The 18,713-nt window shown below is 35.2% G+C and overlaps 1 long non-coding RNA gene across 2 annotated transcripts in view; it reads left to right on the top strand.

Annotated features, from left to right (window-relative positions):
* Positions 1-18,713, top strand: part of LOC110301147 (uncharacterized) — a 180,494-nt gene that overhangs the window by 110,303 nt on the left and 51,478 nt on the right. For both annotated transcript variants that reach the window (XR_015046666.1, XR_002378687.2), the window contains 2 exons: positions 5,652-5,736; positions 14,070-14,099. This is a non-coding gene — a long non-coding RNA (uncharacterized LOC110301147). The remainder of the gene's footprint in view (positions 1-5,651; positions 5,737-14,069; positions 14,100-18,713) is intronic.

The following is an 18,713-nucleotide window of genomic DNA, read 5'->3' as shown; positions in this document are numbered from 1 at the left end:
TTCTTTGCATTGTAGTGTATATAAATCTGTGCATTTTCGTAGAAGAAAGCATTTGGTAAATATTTATTTTATTTGTATTCTATTGTACACATTGGTACAGATTATTATTGTATAGATTTTATAATGACAGAATTTTTGTTATAGACCTCCCTACATGTTTACTAGAAACTAATGTAATTTATTTATCAAATTAAAACTAATTATTAAATATTAATTGCATCATTCAAAATTTAAACTCAGGTTTTTTCCCATTCTCTCATCTATGGGTACATACATAAGTTTTTAAATATTTTCCATTCCATATATTTATTTGTTTTTTTATACTCTCAATTTTAGTTTATCTGTTTGGTGACATTCTTTGAATTCAAAGGTCACAGAAATTACCCGTATTTACTTCTATTTCATTATTTAAGCATTCTCCAATGGCCATACAGTTTATTATTACTATTATTATTATTATCATCATCATCATCATCATACATTTTACCCCACAAGTCATACAGGTCTTGCTAGCATATTTTAGTTTCTATTTCACTATGTAGAATCTTTATTTGTGTTAGTTCATTTTTAGGCTTAAAAAGTAAAGAAAGTAAAGAACAGCATCTCTCTCAAAGTTGAAGTTTAATTCTAACTTTTACTCTTATGGTTAAATATAATATTTATTTATAGAAATACTATTTATTTCACATATCATCATTGAAAATTGTTAGAAGATTTTAGTAAGTTATTTTGTAGAAGTTAGTATTAGACTAAGCCAAAATTTCTGAGACCATAGTAAATCTTGTGATATACTTTAGAGACTTTTTAAATCCACATTCAGTACAGAGGAAAAACAAGAACAAAGCATTGGAGAGAGTAGTACAGCCCATTGAGACTGAGATGCTGTCTTCTAAGTATCTTCTCAGTTCATATGGCAGCCAGTATTCATCATCTTAGGGTCCCTGGTGTTTACCTCAAATGTCTGCCTGCCTTAAGATCCAACTGTGCCATCACTTTGGATTTGCTTGCCAGAGCCTTTTGTTCCAAGAATGCTACAGGTCAAAGCCAAGAAAAAATCTTGCCAATTGTAGCATCCTCAGTTTGGCTTAAAGAAAGAAGAATGCTTCTTCCATATCATTGCCAAGGTGGAAAAATCTACTCTCAGTTGCCTCATGGTTCATCTTATTAAGCACAAAAGACATTCAGCTGGGATCTGGCCTAGCATGCTTGCCAAAAAGAAAGTGAGTCACAGAGCCTTTTTTATTTTAAGATATATCCTTACATTTTACATAGAAAATAAGAGTTTTGACAGATAACCTACCCCTGCAATTTTAAATCAATTTTAGAATCTCTATCTGTTTCTATTTTATTTATCATTTCAAATGTGTAAATGGATTGGGAATGAATGAAGAACAATTAAATTCAGGCCCGTGTTGAGATTGTTATCTAAAATGTGTTTTTGTGCTGCATTGCATTTATGAGTGGGAATAAGTTTTCTGGCATAAGCTTTAGTCATTTAAGACGTGAAGTACAAATTTATTCCATAGTGCATATATAAAAGTCTGCTTAAATTCTAGGTGTTTTTTTTCCAGAAGAGAATATCTTTCTCATAAACTAACAATACAAAGATGTTAACTTAAAAACTATTGAAATACGTCCAATATAGAAAACATACAAAATACTCATAGTTCTATACTTTATTATTTTTCAACCCAGTAATATAGTAACAATCTCTGTGCACATAGTATTATATATACAGTGAAGCTAACCCTTAGTGTGCATTATTTCCTGTCTAACAAATTGTATTAAGTGGTACTGTCTTAGGATTTTGTTGCTGTGAACAGACACCATGACTAAAGTAAGGCTTATAAAGGACAACATTTAATTTAAGCTGGTTTACAGGTTCAGGGTTTCAGTTCATTATTATCAAGGTGGGAGCATGGCAGCATTCAGGCAAACATGAGGGCTAGAGGAGCTCAGATGCCCACCTCTGGTTCTGAAGGCAACTAGGAGAAGTCTCACACCCAGGCAGCTAGAATGCAGGCCTTAAAGTCCATGCCCACAGTGACACACCTAATCTGACAAGGCCATATCTCCTAATAGTGCCACTCTCAAAGTCAAGCATATTGAAACCATAGCAGATACCAACATCTTCATTTATTTGGCTTCACATTATTTAATTCAATGGAAATGTAACTTAACAATGTGTGTGTGTGTGTTTGTGTGTGTGTGTGTGTGTGTGTGTTTGAGAGAGAAAAAAGCATCACTGCATAGGAAGAATTTTTCTGTAGAACAGAAAGTTGAATGATGCAGAAGGAGGAATGCAGCATCTCTTTTTCTCTACATCTGGGACTTTCAGAACTAGTACAATGTGGGACTTAATGCATCTAAAAATGTTAGCTGTCCTTAGAAAAGTGAACTCTGATCTCTAATATCAATCATATCAGCACATGATTCTATTAATGCAGAGAGTGTTATTATTAATGTCTTGTGAAAGACATACCACAAAAGGTTTCATTCCACTTTAATATACTAATCACTCTTGAATGTCAGAGAATGAGTGAGCTACCGAAAAGCAGAGATAAATAAGCAACTCTCTGCCCTTGAACCTATTTCTCTTCAGACAAATATGAAATATCCTGTTAATCATAGCTAATTAGTAAAGATGATATATATTAGAGAATAAAATTAACATTAAAGAGTGGCCTTATTGTCCACATAAATATAGTGTCTACTTGGATGCTGTATCATAAAAATTTTGGGATAACATTTCACCTTCATTAGATAGAGACTACAAAATAATTTATCTTGAAGCCTGTGGTTTTCAGGAAGTTCAGGGTCATGGAAAGCTAAGGACCTAGTAATCTCTACATCATGTGCCTTTCTGTGCTATCTTTTTTGGTTCAGTTAAAACCTTTGTGTTGCAAAACCATGGAAATTTCCCACATTGATTTTATACTTCATCGCTAAGATTTTCTACAGCAGTCATACTTACTGTTTTTCACAGCAGATTGTATTTCCTCATTCATGATGTGAATTCTTTATTCTGTCTCTTGTGAGGCTATGCCAGTGCCTGGCAAGTACAGAAGTGTATGCTCACATTCATCTATAGAATGGAACACAGGGCTCCCAATGAAGGAGCTAGAAGAAAGTACCCAAGAAGCTGAAGGGGTCTGCAACCACATAAGTGGAACAAAAATATGAACTAATCACTACCCCCCAGAGCTTGTGTCTCTAGCTGCATATGTAGCAGAAGATGGCCTAGTCAGCTATCATTGGGAAGAGGTGCCCCTTGGTCTTGCAAACTTTATATGCCCCAGTACAGGGGAATGCCAGGGCCAAGAAGTGGGAGTGATTGGGTAAGGGAGCAGGGCAGGGGGAGGGTACAGGGGACTTTTGGGATAGCATTTGAAATTCAATGAAGAATATATCTAATATATATATCTCAGACCTCCATTCAATGTTTGGCTGCACCTATCAGCATCTGTTCAGTCTGATGCTGGGTAGAGCTTCTCAGAGGAGAGTTATGCTAAGCTCCTCCCATGCGTACTCTTTTGGTTCTGGGATACTTCAATGAGGATGATATTTTCTAGTTCCATTCATTTGCCTACAAAATCCATGATGTTGGTATTTTAAATAGCTCAATTATATTCCATTGTGTAAACGATTCCCATTTTCTGTATCCATTCCTCAGTTGAGGAACATTTGAGTTGTTTCTGATTTCTAACTATTACCAGTAAAAAAACTATGAACAGAATGGAGCATCTGTCCTTGTGGTATGGTGGAGCATCTTTTGGTTATATGTCCAGGAGTGGTCTACCTGGGTCTTCAGGTAGAACTGTTTCCAGTTTTCTGAGACACCGCCAGATTGATTTTAAGAGTGGTTGTACAAGTTTCAAATCCCACCAGCAATGGAGGAGTGTTCCCCTTCACATCATTGCCAGGATGTGCTGTCACTTGATTTTTGGATCTTAGTCATTCTAATAGATATGAGGTTTCCAAGGATGAATTGCCTGGCCTCAGTTGGAGATGTGCCTAATCTGGCAGAGACTTGATGTATCAGGGTAGGGAAATACCTAGTGGACCCCACTTTCTCAGAGAAGAAGGGAAGCAGAGATAGGGATTGGGAGGAAGGCCAGGGGTAGCAGTGTTTGGAATGTAATTAAGTCGGAAAAATTAAAATAAAAAAATAAAAAAGTAAATAAATAAATAAATGTAAGACAGAAAGATCTCTTACAGATTGAGTGAAAGTACAATGGTAGTTTGTAGCTCTTTAGGTGTATACTCATTCACAAACTGCTTCCACTCCTCACAAGAGAGGCACATGGTGAATACATTATCCCTGAAATGAAATCAACAAATAGATATCTTTGTGTATCTTTGTGTTAAAGGAAATGCCCATTACCAACAATAACAGCAAACGTATGAAATTAACTCTAACTTTTAATTCTTGATGTAAATTAACACTATTCACATTTGTGATATTTACTTGGTTAAAATGTATATAATTAAGTTTACAATTGTCTTATAAACCTAATAAGAACATTCTAGTTCAATTTTTTCCAAATGATAAAAAAAAATCCCTCTTCTGGTGAAATGGAAAATATTATTTTCAGCTCACAAATTTTGGCAGTGATAAAAACTATTGGCTTTTGTATTTAAAATTCTCCCTCAGTGACTTTGTAGATTTGGGGTGTACATTCGTCAAGGGAATTCTTCCAAAGGCACAGCTTTGAGATCAGGAAACATCAAGTCTGCCAAGCACTGAGAATCACATAGCTATTTCAATCTTCGGCTCTTATGTTCTTTTCTCACAGAGCAGGTCTGAGGGTTATCAGATTCCCATGCTCTAAGCTGAGGAATTGAAAATTCAAGCCAAATGCCAAGTACCCTTTAAAAGCTTATTAACTACTACAGTGTAAGCCCAGAGCCAAAGCAGAAAGTATTGTCACCTTCAACATGCCATTTTCTCCTAGGATATCACTGTCTATGGTTCGAACTGTGCAGTAATTTGTCTGCATTGGTTCCCTGTAAGGAAAGGCTCCTTCCTCTCCACACACCTGAACCAGTGTGGTTAAGAGGAAAACCTTCCAGAGCACTGAGTCTTTATGCTGTCTCCACATTGTACATATGGCATCCATGTATGACTCACTACAGAAGGTTCTCAAGCTAGGATCAATACAATAGTAAGAGATCAGTCTGTGCTCAGGTGGATGGAAGAGCAGAGGTGCAGAAAGCCTGAATGGAACACTATTAGAAACCCTCATTGTGCAGGTATCTGCATGGCTGTCCAGTTTTCCCATGAGATGTGTCCAGTAATCAAAGTCTTCATATCACCTATTATAGGCATAAACGTGTACACATTAGCTATCATCCTCTAATCAGTCTCCTTACTTATTTTTAAATGGCTACTTTAAAATCTTCCTTTCGCTGGTTTTCTCCTAAACTTAGATTTAAGCATGACATGAAACTATCTTTACTGATCTCCACTGTGCCCTACCTCATGTTCTTAGCACATATAAAGCAATTACTTCCTCAGATTAGAGGAAGTATTCATTGTATAGATACAGCTGCTCTCTTTTGATTAGTGCAGCAACCTAAAATATGTATTTCTTGTTCATTCTTCCAAATCCAGTACTTAATTCTAATTTGACTATGATCATATGTTCTAGTGTACTAAACAAGATTTGACATAAACTCATCAGAAGCAAACTTACTCCACTAGAGAACCGTTCCTGCCACATCCCTCTGGGACAGGTACATGTAAGTTGTTAAAGGTCTTTGAACTTACAAACTGCAGAAACATGGATGGTTAAGACAGTGTCCACTGATCATAACCATAAATCAGCAAGATTAATGGAATGTACTTATCAAATAATTCTCAATTTTCTGTTCCAACTGATTTCCTCTGTTTACCTCCCCATGTTTCTAATTAATTTTAATGTTTTAAAAATATATATATAAATATACATACATATATACATATACATATATGGGATATGATTTATTATATCATATATTAATTATAATATAATACTATTTATTATATATGTGGGGGGAATGAGAGTAGGGTGTGTTTCTGTGTCTTCTATTTCTGTGTATGGCAAAAAATGGGGTGGTGTCAAGGGCCAGTGAATGTTTTGAAATCCATGTAGGTGGAGTTACAGGTGTTTATGAGCATCCTGATGTGGATTCTGGGGATGAAGTTATACCCAAGCCTCAAGCATGTTTAACTACCTCTTTCTGTATAATGTGTATTTTATCCAGGACTATGTTTTTCTTCAAAAAGAATCCATACCTGGGATATTTACAAAATAGTTTTTAGAACAGGTCCAAAATGTATTCACTCTTTCCAAAATTTGTCTTAAATGAAATCAGAATTGTTAGTTTTGAATTTTTAATCATTGTCCGGTATATTGTTCATTAACTTGACTTTGTTTACTTATTTTTAATTACTACTGAACTCCTCTTCATAATCAGAACTTAGATGAATATACCTCTTTCTCCCCTTCACATGAAAAACTCAGTAAATTTCACCTTGCTAATAGTAGTCTATGTTTAATTATAATTTTGTGAACTATTTCCTTTATGGGGTCTGAAGTTGCACAAAATATGGAGTTTTTTGTTCATCTCTGTGTATTACTACATTTTCAGGTTAATTAATCTTTCACGAGAGAACAATAATTTCAAAATACTATGGGATTGAGAACATTAATCCATTCAGAAAAACATAGAAAACATCATGTTAGGTCAATAATGCTCTTGTATAAATAAGTATGCAATTACATTTTTTGTAGATGCAGCTGTCATCTAATGTTTTTAAGAAAGCATTTATTATGTGGAATTCTCTGTGAAATAACACATGTTGTCTAAAGTAGATTTAATATTTCTTGTCGTCAAGAAAATTAAAATTCAAGGCATACATTTATCTCTAAATTAAAATAATTTTCCAATATACTTCACAGAGTAACTTATGAAAAATTTTAAGAAATTTTAATATTAACTTATATGAATATGCCACACTTAATATTTTCCAAGCATCATTTATATATAAAATGAAGCATCAAAAACATGAGTTCACTCCATCTATAAATTTAATTTTAGTTTATCCTTCAGATTTATGTTTATGAATCTAAATGAAAATTAATAGCTAATATAAAATCTGTTGGAAAATAAACACTTGCAAGTTAGTAGGTTTTAAAATAATTTTAATTAAAATAACAAAACAAAAAAATTAAATAAAACATTTAAAACCTTAGATCCTTGGACACATGAATCAGACAGCTCCCCAGAGCAGAAACTGTGTACTGCTGACTTTAATATGTAAATTAGTGTCAACTGAAAAGTTTCAGGGCTTTCTACAGCCCTTAAAATGTAATAAAATGATTCATTAAAAAAGAATATTTTATGTAAATCATCATTTCTCCTCACTTAATCAACTCCTACAAACAATTTAGAATACTTAGAGTATTCAGTTCCTTTAAGTATTACTAACTTTAATTATTTCTAAATTGAAGGTTAAACCCAATTGACTTCATAACCAGTCAGTTTGAAATATTGGAAAGTACACAATGTTTGATATATGAATGCTTGAGTTCAAGGTCAGGCTTTGCCACTTAATAATATTTAAACCTGTGGAGAAGTATTTAACCTCTTTGACTTTATTCATGTGAATTAAATATATGCATATTAATACATTATATATTCAGATATTGCCATACTGTTTAGAAAACAGCAATATGCAAAATTGCCTGAAGTATAGTATCTAAATATTATAATATATATATATATATATATATACATACATACATACATACATATATACACAGACATATGTAGTACATAAAGGCAGATACTGGAATGATATTTTTTAGTGGGCAATATATAAATCAAAGCTGTTTATAGCTCTTTTTTTCCCCTGAAAGACAAATGTAATTTGAAGTAAAAACTCTTACAAGGGAGTATTTAATTCTGACTCCAACTCCTTTAAAATATTTTAGCCTCTTTTTAAATTAAATTTCTCTTTTCACACAAAAAAAAATACACAGGAGATAGGAACAGCAGACACTTATAATCACAGCAGCAAAGGGGCTTCTGGCAGAGGTCGACGTAGATATCAGCATTGGCAATTCACTGAGATCCTGGCTCACATTTGAGATCCAGATTATATATCCTTTTGCACATATCTTTATTTTCTGTTTTGTTCCACCTTTATTATACTGTTCCTTTATCAAGAATCTCCCCATCATCTTTTTGTACATTTCTCTTTTCTGTGTTACACATTATTTTATAACCACCATGTGAGGATGGGTATCTAGGAACTACAGATATGAAAAAAATGTAGTATTTATTTTTTCTATATATGGGTTGTTGCTTACTATTCTATGCCCATAAACTTACTAGCAAATAATATTAATTTTTTCTTTGGAGCTGAGTAATATGCCATTGTATACATGTACCATATTTTCATTATTTCTCTATGGAAGGACATTTAAGTTGTTTCGGTTTCTTACCTCTGGTGAATATGGTAGCTGTGAAGCCAGCTGTGCAAGTATCAATAAAGTAGAATGTCAAGTTTTTGGAGCATATGTCAAGGAGTAGCATAGCTGGATCATATGGTAGATTATATTTTAAGGTTGGTTTGAGGGGGCATCTTATACTGATTTCTAGAGTGGCTATGCCAATTTGTACTCTCAGTGACAGCAAATCCCCCTTCACTCACAAACGTGCTACATTTGTTGTCAGGTTTGTCTGTTTGCTTGTTTTACTCTTTGCTTTCTGATTGAATTAAGAGGAATCATGAAGCTGATATAATTGGGATTTCTGAAATAACTAAGAATGCTGAACACTTTTTATGGGTTTTCTTTGTCAGTTTTATTTCTTCTAAAGAATTTTCTCTATTTATGCCCCTTAGCTGATTATTCAGTGCACTATTTGATTCTTTGACATGGTTTTGTTTTGTTTTGTTTTGTTTCGTTTGCTTTGGTTTATTCTGTTAGATCATGTTTATCTGGGTATTATTACTCTGTCAAATATATTAAAGACAAAGTTTATTTTCCATTTTGTGGGTTCTTACATTGACTGTTTCCTTAGCTCTACAGAAGGATTTTAGTTTTGTGAGTTCTCACGTGTTTATTGTTAATCTCAGTTCCTAGAAAAATAGAGTCCTACTTTACAATCGGTTGCAAGCCGGCCCTTGGCTAACATGGAGAGGGTACACCTGAGTGGCAGGCTGGGGCTGAAAGAGAGGGGAACTAGGCGGTTGAGAGAAAAATGGAGCGAAGTCAAGGTTCCTGATCAAAGCTCAAATGTTTAATGGCAAATGCGTGTATAAAGGGGTGGGGGTGGGGATTCCCGCCAATTCATTCTTGGAGCCCAGCTGCAGGTGAGGATGTGCAGGATAGGGTGTAGTCTCCAGAATAACTCAGCAGCCTCCCAGAAGATAGCAGTATCTTGAAAGAGAACAGCTGCATTGGCTGAACAATAGAGTGATCTAGGGAGGAAGGCTCCACTCTAGATAATATCCTTAGTGGCAGAAAAGTCTGGCTCAGATTGCTTCAAGCTGTGGGAGGTTAAAATTACAATCCTTAACAAGGCTCTCCACAAGAACCAATTACTAAGGAGAACCACATTATCTGAGCATGTGATTTCTCCTTTATAAAGGTTGGTTAGAATAATCTCAGGGGAATCTCAAACAGTATAGACTATGGCTGCTACCTTTGGATGCTCCTCAGGTGTTGAAGGTAAATTCCTATTGGAGAAGGCATCATGTACTCAGAACATAAAATGGAATCTTGAACTTAATCTTAGCTGGAAGCCTTCTTACTGTGGTCTAGCTTCCATGGCTCCAGAAAATACTATGCAATCTGCCAAGAAAGGGGAGCAATTAACAGTTCTTCCTGGCTTTGTCACCTATAGGCTACAGCGATTATCAACGTGGCCAGATGTCCCTAACGGTACAAAAAGTGAAATGTACTTGGTGGTAACAAACAGTTGTCTGAGTGTATGTAAAGCCTGTTCAACTGGAAGGAAATCCCCGCTCTGGTACTGCAATTCTAATTAAATTCCTAGAGTAGGTAAGGTCATGCATATTTAAAGAACATTTGCAACCACCATGTTGATATTCCAAGCTACATTATGACTATTACCCTCATACTCACAGATAAATGTATCTATCATCCTCTATCAAAGATGCTTCTCTTTTTTTAACGGGATTATTTGATTTTCTGGAGTCCACCTTCTTGAGTTCCTTATATATATTGGATATTAGTCCCCTATCTGATTTAGGATAGGTAAAGATCCTTTCCCAATCTGTTGGTGGTCTTTTTGTCTTATTGACAGTGTCTTTTGCCTTGCAGAAGCTTTGCAACTTTATGAGGTCCCATTTATCGATTCTCGATCTTACAGCGCAAGCCTTTGCTGTTCTATTCAGGAATTTTTCCCCTGTACCAATATCTTCGAGGCTTTTCCCTACTTTCTCCTCTATAAGTTTCAGTGTCTCTGGTTTTATGTGGAGTTCCTTAATCCACTTAGATTTGACCTTGGTACAAGGAGATAGGAATGGATAAATTCGCATTCTTCTACATGATAACCGCCAGTTGTACCAGCACCATTTGTTGAAAATGCTGTCTTTTTCCACTGGATGGTTTTGGCTCAGAACTGAACAAAGAATTCTCACCTGAGGAATACCGAATGGCAGAGAAGCACCTGAAAAAATGTTCAACATCCTTAATCATCAGGGAAATGCAAATCAAAACAACCCTGAGATTCCACCTCATACCAGTCAGAATGGCTAAGATCAAAAATTCAGGTGACAGCAGATGCTGGCGAGGATGTGGAGAAAGAGGAACACTCCTTCATTGTTGGTGGGATTGCAAGCTGGTACAACCACTCTGGAAATCAGTTTGGCGGTTCCTCAGAAAATTGGACATAATACTACCAGAGGATCCAGCAATACCTCTCCTGGGCATATATCCAGAAGATGTTCCAACCAGTAAGAAGGACACATGCTCCACTATGTTCATAGCAGCCTTATTTATAATAGCCAGAAGCTGGAAAGAACCCAGATGCCCCTCAACAGAGGAATGGATACAGAAAATTTGGTACATTTACACAATGGAGTACTACTCAGCTATTAAAAGGAAAGAATTTATGAAATTCCTAGGCAAATGGATGGATCTGGAGGGCATCATTCTGAGTGAGGTAACATATTCACAAAGGAACTCACACAATATGTACTCACTGATAAGTGGATATTAGCCCAAAAACTTAGGATACCCAAGATATAAGATACAATTTGTTAAACGCATGAAACTCAAGAAGAACGAAGACCAAAGTGTGGACACTGTGCCCCTTCTTGGAATTGGGAACAAAACACCCATGGAAAGAGTTACAGAGATAAAGTTTGGAGCTGTGAAGAAAGGATGGACCATCTAAAGACTGCCATATCCAGGGATCCATCCCATAATCAGCTTCCAAATGCTGACACCATTGCATACACTAGCAAGATTTTGCTGAAAGGACCCAGATATAGCTGTCTCTTGTGAGACAATGCCGGGACCTAGCAAACACAGAAGTGGATGCTCACAGTCAGCTATTGGATGGATCACAGGGCCCCCAATGGAGGAGCTAGAGAAAGTACCCAAGGAGCTAAAGGGAACTGCAACCCTATAGGTGGATCATTATTATGAACTAACCAGTACCCCAGAGCTCTTGTCTCTAACTGCATTTGTATCAAAAGATGGCCTAGTAGGCCATCACTGGAAAGAGAGGCCCATTGGACTTGCCAACTTTATATGCCCCAGTACAGGGGAATGCCAGGGCCAAGGGGTGGGTGTGGGTGGGTAGGGGACCGGGGGGGGGTGTATTGGGGACTTTTTGGATAGCATTGGAAATGTAATTGAGGAAATTACCTAATTAAAAAAAAATAAATAAAACTAGAAAAAAGAAAAAAGAAAAAAAAAGATGCTTCTCTTACAGCAAATGGAGAAAAACATCACCGGAAAACACAGCTGGGATGCCCTGACGAAATCAAGAGATTTGGGGGAGAAACCACAGCCAAAAATTGATACATCTACTTCTTATCTCCTTTATCTATGAGTCAGATAACATTGACATGATGGTGAAAAGATTGTGAGATTTCAAATTATAACACTATTTCTATTCACTATTGTGAAATTATTAAAGTCAAGGCTAAGTGAAAAAGAAGAAAATTTCCTGGGATTATATGAATTTCCAGGGATCTAAACACAACTGGTGACTGTTTTAAAGAAAAGTTAGACTAGCTCAAAGTGGTAAAATATAAATCTATACATACACAAACAAGAATTAAAGATTCAGCTGGTTATAGTATTTATTTAATAATTGTGCATATATATTAGGAAGAAGATTTTATATATTTGAGAGTGGTTGGAACAAGGAATGAGAGATAGGGTGGGGGCTTGGAAGTGGTGGAAGGAGGAAAGAGGAGAGGAATATGATGTAATTATATTTTAAATAAAATTTATAAAAATTAAATTAACCCTAGAATACATGTGTCATGAAACCAGAAAGGCAGATGGTGATGTAGAAAGATAAAGGGACAAACAACAGGAGAGAGGGAGGGTCATGGAAGGAGAGTGGAGGAAGGGCAAATGAAGAAAGAATAAAAACCTGTATGTGCTTAAATGCTATAATAAAACTCATCACAATGTTGTGTCTTAGATTTTTAATACATTAATAAAATATCATGACCAAAAGAACTTAGAGAAAATGGGTTTATGTCACTCTTATATCCAAGGCACAGTCCATCATTGAATGAAGTCTTAGTTGGGTCTTCTGCTGTAACTTTGAGGAAGAATTTGATGCTGTGACCGTGGATAAATACTGCTTATTGGGATGTTCACCATGGCTTACTGATCCTGTTTTCATATAAAATCAAGAGCTTCCTGCTTAGGGGACCACTGCTCACAGTGAACTGGACCCTCTTACACCCATCATGAAGAAAATAAATGAACTCTGTATACCACTCTGGTAAGGGAATTTTCCCAATATAATTTACCCCTTCAAAAATTATAGCTTGTACCTGGATGACAGAAAACTGGTCAGCAAGAATTCTAACATAAAAATGTATTAAAAATTAAAAACAAAGATCAATAAACATACTAGGTAATGACCAAATATGAAGAAATAAAAGATGCTTATAATGTGGTCCTATCTCATAAATGATAAAGATTATGTTATATTAGCTGTGCAGTATGAATATTATCAGTGACATACAATATAAAACTTTAGAATTATTTTCAAAGACAGTACTGCTTCAGGGTTCTAGGTCATCTAACTTTTTTCCTGACAATGACACCAGTGAAAATTCTAATGACAGACCAACCTGATTATTGACGAGTAGTGAAATGTGGGCCTGTTTAAATACTAAAATATGTTTATGCATGATAGGAAGTCATTAGCAAGCATAGTTTCTGTACAGGCACTCACTTGTTTTCCATGACCTAGAGAGTAATGATGTTACCCTTGGGTAATGTTAGAAGCAGCCTTATTTTGTAATTGAGATATTTCATTTTATTTCACACTTCTAAAACTTTCTATATTTTGATTTTAACATTTTAAAAAATGTTTAAAGTTTGTTGTTCCATAAATGATTTATTATATAAGTTTAAATCTTCTTACAAAAATCATAAACAATCATTTTAATTCAAACCACATCATAATGTCTGTTAGCTTTTATTTTGGGTTAATATTGAGTTTAAACATTGTTTGAAAGACAAATTTGCAAGTGTGTCTTTTGAAAGGGAGAACAGAGGTTTCTTCTACTCAATCTTTTTTTTTCCACTTTTTTCCAAGGCATCTTTGCCTTGAAACTGGTTGACAAAATAAATAGTTTAAAATCTGTTTTTATAAGTACAGTGCAGATCAAGTTCCTTTGCCCTGTTGGCCTGTTCCCAGAGCAAAGTCTCATGTGAAGCCCTGAAATGATCCATCTCTGCAAGGCGATCAAGGCCTTTTCAGAGAAAGCCTGTCCTTGCTGTTTCATAATGCTGTCCTTTATAAACTTACTGCCGAGTTTTACAATAACACTCTCTGATTTTCTCTTTCAGAGAAATGCCACAAAGGATCAAAGGAAAACAGTAAGTTTCTAAAGAAAGGGATACTTGAAATCAAAACAGTTTGAAGTAATTTTAGGTGAACTTTCTTTAAATATTACTATAGAATGAACTATGAAAAGGGAAAGGAGTCTATACTTTAAGGGAGTTACTATCCAAAAAGGGGGAACACCATATTAATATTCAAGCAGTCAGATTTATGATGATTATGAGTTTTCAAGTAGGTATTTTAATAACTACATATTTTCATTTCTAGGTTACAGTGTTAAATTAAACTCTAGTCATAAAATTCATGGAAAATTGAGACTTTAATGTAATCTGCCATTTACCTATTTCCTTCAATAATTTTCAAACTATGCATTGTAGAACTTAACTTTATATATGTGTATATATATATATATATATATATATATATATATATATATGTTAGAATACATTTTTACTAGAGCAGAAGTGGTCTGCATGTTTCATTCTCTGTGGATTCACCTGACTCACTCTTTTATACTTTCTGAACAATCAGATTGTCAAACGAAAAAAAAAATGGTTAGAGTTAAATATAATATACTCTTTTAACCCTATTTCTAAATTCTAAAATATAATTGAAAAGTACATTTGTACATAACTATGCTCAAAATATATTTGATATAAGTATGCATTAGGAGATTACCATAATCAATCAAATTAGCTTATCTATCTTTTTGCATAATTATCTCTGCTTTCTTTTTGTATAGCAAGACTATTCATGATCTTCTCTCAGCAGTTTATAAGTACGGAGTAGATTTTTATTAACTATTTTCTCAATTATTATTAGTGGACTATATTTCTCAAAACAGAAGGCAGTATTAACCATCTCCTAATCTCCTACATTTCTCTGCCCCTATAGGGGGAAAGTGTTCTTTCCCCAAAGTGAGATCATCCCTGCAATAACACTGAGCCTGAGGTATTTGTACATATGGAATTATTTCATTGGATATGTCTGAACATGTTTGGAGCCTCAGAGCCAAAGGGTACTGAAAAGAATGCTTCATGCTTGCATCTGGTGAAAATGTTTGAAGTAATTTTAGGTGAACTTTCTTAAAATTTCACCAGAATTCATAAATAAATAAATAAATAAATAAATGACTAAACTCACAAGGATACACAAATTTCAGATATTTTTACAATTTAATCAGATGTTATTCTCGTTATTCTTTGGCATAACATCATTGTGTAATCCGCACATGTCCTGAAATTTTGATGGAAGTTGACTTTAAACTTTGTCAACTCATTCACTGAGAAAGGAGAACTTGAAAACAACATTTAGTACCTGAAGGTATGGACAATATTTTGATACTACAAAACAACATATTCTCTGTGAAGTTCATGCTAAAGAACTGCAGTCAAACACAAAGTATTTACCTAAGTTTCATTCTTGCAGTAAGTATATAGTGGGCTACATTAGAATGTATCCACAACTGCAAGAAGTCACATAGAGTCCACAGTCAGTAGGTTGGAACTGCATGATGGGTTTTTAGGTGATTATTGATGCATACCCTTTTCCATGTTTATTGTATTAAAAATAAAGAGAACAAAAAGTGTAAAATGTGTACTTTTTAGGAAGAAAAACACTGAATGGGATGAATGTTGCAGAAGAGGCAGAGTCAAACCAGATAACAAGAAGAAAACTGTTAACTAGTATAATTTGGATAAACCATAAACTTTTGACTTAGACAAACTTTTCTTTGGGAATAGGAACTCACTCACTCATTTCTTTGAAATGACCTCACTTGAAGGGATTGCCATCAGAGTTGATCCCTCCAGGAAAATGGCTACCTAGGAAAATATTTTGTTGTTGTTGTTCAGCTACTGGGGTACTTGAGGATCAGAGTTGGCTCCATCTGAATGTACCATTGGGACATACCTGGTTCTTTAATTCATGAAGTATTTGTTTTGGAGAGTGAATGGCATTGAAGAGAGAAGTCACACAGCTAGAGTTGGCACAGATGTATGGGAGGAGCAGCCAAATACAGACATGTGTAGATGATGCTACCATGAAGTTGAAATGCCCAAGGAAGAGTACAGGGCTGTTGTTTGTCATGGTGGGTTTCAGTATTGATACGTTTGTTGTTTTCTTGGGTGATTTTCAGTCCCTGATTTGGAAATTGGTTTATTCTATGCCATTGTATGTTGCAAATATTTCCCTTTCTTTTCCACTGACAGTTGTACCATGCATTATTAAACAAAGGTATAAAGTCCACCAAAGGAAGAGATGCCTTAGGCAGAGTCTATGTGTGTAGATGTTTCCAGATAGAGAGATCCCACTGTGCTTCCTGTGGAAGCAGGACATATCAGCCCAACTTCAATATGTGGCACTGCATGGGAGCACTGTCATCCAGGAGAGTTCGACCAAGCTTTGGTGTTCAGAGTTTTAGTAGTGATGGACTGATTACCTATGATTGATCTCAGCCTATATGTGACTAATACCATATTGCCCAAAGTCTGCACCAAAGCCAAGACTACCAGTTATGACACATATCCTTTTCCAGAAGCCAAGGGTAAAGTCAAATTTACTTTAAATAACTTCTGTTGGCTGAAAGGACCCTGATATAGCTGTCTCTTGTGAGGCTATACCAGTGCCTGGCAAATACAAAAGTGGATGCTCACAGTCATCTATTGGATGGAACACAGGGCCCCCAAAGGAGGAGCTAGAGAAAGTACCCAAGGCTCTGAAGGGGTCTGCAACCCTATAGTGGAACAAACATATGAACTAACCAGTACCCCCAGAGCTCGTGTCTCTAGCTGCATATGTAGTAGAAGATGGCCTAGTCGATCATCACTGGGACAAGAGGCCCCTTGGTCTTGCAAACTTTATATGCCCCAGTACAGGGGAATGCCAGGGCCAAGAACTGGGAGTGGGTGGGTAGGGGATCAGGGCAGGGGGGAGGGTATAGGGGACTTTCAGGATAGCATTTGAAATGTAAAGAAAATATTTAACAAAAAATTGAAAAAAATCTTTACTTAGACTATCCTTGTTTATAGGAACCTTTACTATCCTCCTCTATCAATGATGGGATATATTATGTCTGTCTAAAGTAAAGTGTGTAAGAATAAAAGAAATATTCAGTTAGGAGATTACCTTGACTTAAAAGAGGACTCTGAACTTTGGACTTTTGAACAGTGCTGGAGCTGTAAAGCCTTAAAGATTTTGGAGTAGAACTCAATTTTTTTTCATTATTAAATGGAGAAGAGTCAAAGTTGTTCAAGGGCAAAAAAATTATATGAATATGTAATGGTGCTCATGTATTTGTAATCTATGGCTAATAAGATGTTGGGGTTAAATTGAAGGATCTCTAGGTAGTGGAAGTGCATCAGTGGAGGACAGGTCTTATGTTTTGTAGAGTCCAAGCTCTCTGTCTACTTCCCTTTTCATGTATTTGTAAGTAAACAACAGGGAAGTTGTTGGTACCATGTCTTTCTACCCATCCATTGTTTCCTACACCTTCTCAGCCATAACCCAGCACCTTTCCTTTTTTCCTTAACATGATTTTATCAGACACACTATCTTAGTTTGAGTTTCTACTGGTGCAAAGAAACACCATGACCAAAAATCAATTGGAGAAAAAGGATTTAATCTCCTTATACTTTCACATCATTGTTCATTATCAGTGGAAATCAGCATGGGGAATCAAACAGTGCAAGAACCTAGATGCCAAAGCAGAGGACATGGAGGAATGCTACTTACTGGTTTGCATAACATAGCATACCCAGACTGAGTTCTGAGAGAAACCAGGCCCACCAGCTCAATGATGGAAGCATCTAAAATGGACCGGGTTCTATCACTTTGATGATTAACTGAGAACATGCCTTATAGTTGAATATCATGAGGGCATTTCCTCAACTGAGAGTCCTTTCTCTTTGATGATTCTAGCTTGTGTCTTACGTAAACCCAAATGAATGTACAAATGAGCAAACCAAATTGAAAATAACAACAGAATAAATATTTCCAAGGAATATTAAATATGTCCAAGTCATTAATACCTTAAAAACTGTAGTTTTCCCTTCTTAAAATATTATTTTCAAAATTTTCAGCTGAAATTTTTTTCTCACTTACCAACACATTGTTTTTTTTCCAACTGTGTCTTCTTCTGAATACATTAAATGTATTCCAACTAGCACTTTTGTCTTGCCTAGAATTTACTTGGAACTTTTCTAGTTCCAGATACCTACCAAGTTCTCCACTTAGAATTTTGGGAGTTTTCACCTGGCAGGGAGAGAGTATGATCTAAACAGAGCTTAAGTACCCTTGACATTATTTTTTCCCCATCAGATTGAAAGATTTCAGTTTATTGAAAATCTTAAAACTGTTTTGAAATGTATAAAATATTTAGTGAGCATTGAAATTCAACATTTCCTGTATCTGTTAATATATATATCAATTTAAAAGAAAAAAAATAGGTTTTAATAAGGTGCTTATAATATATTAAAATGGTCATTTTTTGAAATATATATGCATGTTTTCATGATATAAGTGATTGTTCCTATCTCAAGGCTGCTTTCAAAACAAAAACAAATATCCAGTCTTATTTTTGAAACATAGAACAACAAATCAATTTCCTTAAATTTGAGTTTCGCTATAATCATCAACATATGTATTTTTTC

Source organism: Mus caroli, unplaced genomic scaffold, assembly GCF_978045245.1.
Source record: "Mus caroli unplaced genomic scaffold, Mus_caroli_1 scaffold_1, whole genome shotgun sequence".
In the NCBI taxonomy this organism is placed as follows: Eukaryota; Metazoa; Chordata; class Mammalia; order Rodentia; family Muridae; genus Mus; species Mus caroli.
The sequence above is the reverse complement of the archived record's forward strand: the minus strand, read 5'-3'. Positions and strand labels throughout refer to the sequence as shown.